The sequence below is a fragment of the Ammospiza nelsoni genome, chromosome 8 (assembly GCF_027579445.1).
Source record: "Ammospiza nelsoni isolate bAmmNel1 chromosome 8, bAmmNel1.pri, whole genome shotgun sequence".
In the NCBI taxonomy this organism is placed as follows: domain Eukaryota; kingdom Metazoa; phylum Chordata; class Aves; order Passeriformes; family Passerellidae; genus Ammospiza; species Ammospiza nelsoni.
In genome coordinates, this window is record NC_080640.1 from 22,937,051 (window position 1) to 22,943,050 (window position 6,000).

A 6,000-nucleotide genomic window follows, 5' to 3' on the forward strand; every position below is an offset into this window, starting at 1 on the left:
AGGCTGAAAGCTTGTTCTGAGGCAGGCACAAGGAAGGCATGAGCCCAAACAGCTCCCTGCACTGCTGGCTGTCAGCCTTGCTCTGGCCTGAGCCCCACTCTGCACACTCTGCTGGGAAAAGCTCTGGAGACCTGCCCACGGATTGTGCTGCATCAGCTTAGCCAGATCAAACACAGAGAAGCTGAAGTTCTCTCTGTCTTTGAGGGCTCTTTGCTGCCTGGCACAAGTCTAGCAAAGCTTTCCCTTTCACACAACCACTGCAGCTGAGGGGAGTTTGGAGATGAAGCCAAGACTCACATAACAGTGAAATAGGAGAAGAAACAATGGTAGAGCTCTGAGCTTACCCTTCCACAGCTCTGAATGCAGCAAGGTATGGGGCCATGGCAGGACTCAAGGGTATCCAGACTCAAAATCTCCACCTTGAGAGGAGGAGTTCCTGGTTACCAGGTTCCTCTTCTTTTCCTTTCTGAGGCCAAGGCAGGCAGGAAGGCAGCAATACTCTGCAAAATCTGGATAGCACTCCTGTGTAACAACTATTTTAGTGCTTCATAAACTTCTGTGCAGATGAGAAAGAAAATGCAAAATTTATTAGTGAACAGAATATATTTTTTTATTTCTTTAGAAATATCTTTTTTCCTAGCCTCTTTAGACTAGGGAATCACTCTTTGCCAAAGGACACACACACTTCAACTCCGATTCCTTACTGTAAGAATAATATTTATTTAGACTAAAATAAAAGTTTCCATTTTCTATACCGTGACAAATGTTCCTGCTCATAGATTCTGTAGCAATGCCAGCTAAGGAGACCACACTACAGCTCTTCACATTCTTCTATCTCCTAACAAGGCTTTCAACCATGCCCTTAGTGCAACACATAGAGCTCCTGGGTCTCTGCAGAGCTGATAAGAAGACATCTAGATATACATGCTGTTCCAAAAGTCTCCCTTTGCCCTGCAGTCCAAATACATAACCTAGTACTGCCTGAAGCCCCTTGGAATCCATGCTCACTGCATAGACAGTGCTGGTTTAAGTTTTTCTGGGTAGCATTTTGCATCCTACTTCAGTCTTCAAGAGTTCCCAGAGTGCTTATAGGGAACATAAGGTGATAAATTCAAACAGGTACAGATTTACATGGACCAAAAGCACCTTACAAAATTCTAATTGAATAAAAAAAGTGAGCATGGCAAATTACAAAGGTTGTAGAGAGGCAGTTCACTCAGTGAAGTCAGCTAAAGATCCAGCAGCACTGCTGGTGTCACACTGACCTCCCTGGCTTCCATTTCACATTCTTCCTGGTGATGTAGTGTGTGTATATTCACATATATACACATGCACACATTAGCAAAGCCGCTGAGATTTTCCAGATTCAGTTGGACAATGTTTATTTATTTTATCATTCTGATCTCTTACACTGTGCAAACATTTGCTGTTGGAATATCTGGAAGAAAAATCTCCAACAAGACAGTAACAGAGCCATAGAGAATGTTGTAATCCCTAACTCTGTTACACGTTGTGTGGTAGATCTAAGGAATCTCTCTCATCTTACATGAAGTTTTTACTTTCCTAAGCTTTTTACTTACATTACCTTTTTACTTACCTGAACTTTATTACCTGAGAAATGAGAAGAAATAAGAGCACAGAGGAGGAAAGAGGAAGATTCCAACTGCATTAGCAGCCCATTGGGAGATCCTAATTGCCCTAAGGGCTGCTTGTCCCCTCCCCTTGGCATTGCTATCCAAATAGCTGTATGGATCGGGTCTTGCATTCTGTAATTTGTAACATGGTATATTTAATAGCCACCCAGCACTGTAGTGCTACCATTGATTTATGGAGTCATAAGATTTATGGAGTCTGCCACCATCTACAAGTTGATTATCCCTTTTTATTTGGATGCACTGGGCTTTTTTCATTAGAGATGATATATTTTAATACTTGTGATAGTAGTAGGTAGCTGTATATTTCTTGAGTTCTTCTTGGAATATGGCTGCTTTGGGATTTCTCTCTTTGCCTGAAGTTGCAAGATTCAGTATGATTCATGTTCTCAACATTTTGTTGAGGATATAAACTGTGAATCTTACCGTGTACATGACGAAAATGCAGATTTGCTGAGCCATTGAACCATCAGAGAAAATCCAAAGTTTGCATCATTCCCCAGTCTACCATATTGCTTTAGTCTCTTTTACTTTGGTTGAAAGTTGTTCTTTAACTTTGAACTTTTAAGTCTGGTACACAATCACTGGGGGACACCTTAAGGGAGGGGTTGGCTAAAAGCACCCAATCCTCTTTTGCTCCTGCCAGTCATCTTGTTCTACATTCCCTGCAGCTCATTCTCAAGCTTGTACTGCAGATTAATGCACACATTCACACAGCTAAGCTCCAGCCATGGAGCTGCTGCAGACAGATTCAGCTGGAAAACTTGCCCAGGAACTAAATAAATATTCAGGCAGCGAGCCCACACTGAGCTCCAGTCTGCCACAGCTCTGTTGATAGCTGTATTTCATTTGTGGAGTTTAAAGCTGTCTGCTTCCTCTGTGTGTGAGATGCAGGGATGGCAGGGCTGGCAATGTTCTCAGGAGACAGAATGTCAGGATGGGACAGGAAGGCAGGCAGGGTGTGACCCCACCAGCACTCCCAGCTTCAGGTAACCATGAGGAGATATCTGCCTCAGGAGAGTCACACAACATCTATTCCTTGCCTATGGCACAGGACACTGGACAGCACCACAGTAAGAATATCTTCAGCATAATGTGCCTCAGGAAGGAAACAGGAGCGGTCAAGAGAAATCACACCTGGAGCTTAATAAATAAAACTTGTAAATTACTCTAGTTAGTGACTGTGCAGAGATGGAGGTGGAAACCTACCACAAGGCTTTGCAGCCTGATCTGGGCTCTCCCCACCATGATTGAAGAAAATTGCTTAAAATAAAGGCTGGGTTCTTACCTTCAAATGAGAGGACAGGTTACTGTGAAAGAAATTTGAGTTTGGTGTCTGGCTTCGTGGTTCCTGCAGCTGAAAGTGTTTGACAATTTTCTGGGAAATTGCTCTCTTGCCAAGATTATCTGGAATGGAGCTAAACCTTGATGAGACCCAGGACCCCCATTTATTTCAGTTTTGACTGCAGTTATATTTAGCATAGATACACTATCTTAAAAATAATAAAAAAAAAAATCTCTAAACTACTTGCCAAAGAAAGTTTGTGCCCATATATGTGATTCTGTGTCATAACAACTCAGGCTCTGCTCCGTGTCTTAATGACGCTCATGTGATATCAGTTATAAATGGGAACTGTGAGAGCAAGTGACACAGTGTATCTGAGAAGGAGTTATAAAAAAATATGCTAATCCTTGGAAGATTCTTGGAAGTAAATCTGAATATGTTGATGGAACTCTACAGAAAGTAACATATTCCTCCACAAAGACCTCTCTGTTGCCAAGAACCTCTTTTTATCCACCTTAAAGCATTACTTTATATAAATGCAGAACTGGTGTGTGTTTTTACAAAAGAAAGAAAATTCTGTCCTAGCTGTGTTCACATGCTCTTGGGGATGCAGCATCTTTAATCAGCCATTATGTTGTACAGCGTTTCAGATGTCTCTTTATCTTCCAGATTCTGATGACTGAAACATGTTTAGAACAAGAACAGCTATATCTGTAAAAACTTGTGCCTTTTTGAAAAGTCATGGCTAATGATAGTTTTTTGAAATGAGCTTCCCAGTACTTTGTATCCTCTGGAGGGCTGGTGGGAGGAAGGGATTGCATGTGTTCATGGCTGCTCCCACCAGCTCCTCATTCTACTTCTGAAAGCTCTTTTGGGGCTTTCTGAAACTAGCTGTTGTGAAAAAGAAACAATAAATGGAGAATTAAAGCCCTTTGTGCATTTATCAGTTGCACCTTAACCCATTTGCAAAAATAGAATGCTTTGGAATCTGCTTATGTAGATAGTGTGTTACCTACCTGGATTGAAAATAGAGCAATGGCCAAAATATTCCAGTTCAAGCAACTTTGCTCAGGAGATGCTAAGTAGTCAGTCACACAATTTTTTTTTTCAAGGATGCTGAGTTTATGCAGGTTAGTTTGAGTTTGTGTGAAAATGCATTACCTTTTATTATTATATTAATTTCTTTCTAAAGCTTTACTATAGTGTTTCATGGTGCAGTGTTCTTCAACTTCTTTGCTCTCCCATGAGCTGTGACTCCTCACTATGTGCCCATGCAATGTCCAAGGCTTCCTCTCAAGAGGAGATTGTGCTGTGCATCTAGAGATTTAATTTATCCAAAACCAGCTGTACAATAACCACACTACTCCATCTCAAGATGGAAACAGAGCTGTTTTCATTCACAATATTACATGGATTATTTCCCATGGTTTTCATTAACACCCACAATGTAAATTGATGATTGTTCATATAACAGTTGAGATGCAGCGTTAAATTATTCAGTATGGATGCTGTAATATTCATGTGATGTGATTTTGGTTCTTTTGTAAACAAATATGAACACTAAGGACCCATGCCAATGCTAATGAACTGAAGCACAGGTCTAATTGACTCCATTGGTAAAATTAAGGTAGTAGCTTATACCTCTCTTTTCTACAGCTTCCAAATTTGAATAATCAGTCCAGGGCCAGTACTGTTGCCTCTAGACACCTTGAATTATGCAGAGCTGAGAAAGTGAAATATGAAATCATGAAAAAAAAATCCAGAAATCGATAAAAAAACCCAACAACAATTTTGCTAATTTCTTTAGTTGCTCTAGCAGCTAACATATTTCTGCCAGAAATTAAGCCTCCCCCGCTTTTTCCCTATGAAGATACTGATAACTGATGTCAGAGCAACACAGAGAACATGCATTTCTAGTACCTAAAATATTTGACCAGAAACACTTCCCGGTCCTTTTTAACTCAAGAAACATCAAGACATTTTTTTTTTCCTTTACGCTACTCAAACGAGGATGAAGAATGACAAACTGCAAATACAGAATGGGGAATAACCCCACTCTGTCAATTAAATGGACAGTGTAAGGAAAAATGTTAGTGAATTCACTATTCATTTTACAACATTTCAGCTTGAATGATATCTCTGGGAAAGCTTCTTATGTCTACAAGGGTTTTTCCAGAAGAGAACATTTACAATAGTTGTCTTGGCAACATGAGCTCTGTAGAACTATAAATCAGAGCTTACAAAGGTTCGTTTTCAAACTCTGAAATAAAACAGAAGAAAAATAAGGCAACTAGGTGAGCAGAATTTTCTGATCTTGAATGCATGAAATGACCAGATCCATTACATGTTAAGCTATTCCACCTTGCTTTGTGCTGATGAAGCCTCGACTGATGTAAAGTCTTAAACAGGAGCTAGGAACAATGCACGGAGAAAGCTGTAACAAGCTGCAGTGAGCAAACATTAAAACAGCTAACAGGATAATAAGCTTAGAGGAAGAGGACCCTTAACAAAGCCAGAAGGAATTCAGAGTACAATGCAGGAGACTGAAGGAACTCATGGTTGTGATTTTTCAAAACCTAAATGTTGTTATAAAAAGAACGGTTATAAAACAGTTATAATGGTTATAAAAAGAACAGTTCCACATGGCCATCAGGATCCCAGCCTTGAGAAGCAATGCAGGGAAAGACTAAAAAAATTCAGCTGAAATGGGGTGAAATTTTATATTATTAATTAATATCTTTAGAGATATTAAGAATTTATCTAGAAAACCTCTTAATCATTAATAATTTTTTATTAGACACTAAACAAGATATTTTGATTATTTGTCCTTGTGCCATCAATTGCTTCCAAGGTTTGCAGAGTTGTCAAACATTCCATGCCATCACATTTTTTTTTTACTGGAAAACCAGCAATCCCTTCCTCTTCTGCACCAGGAGAGGCTGGCACGAAGCAGGGTGTTGACAGTGCTTCCATCTGACTAACAGAAAAACAGGACACAGCTCCACCCGAGCAGGCACACAGCCTGTCCTAGAGAAGTTGCTGCTGCTATCATTGCCTTCATAT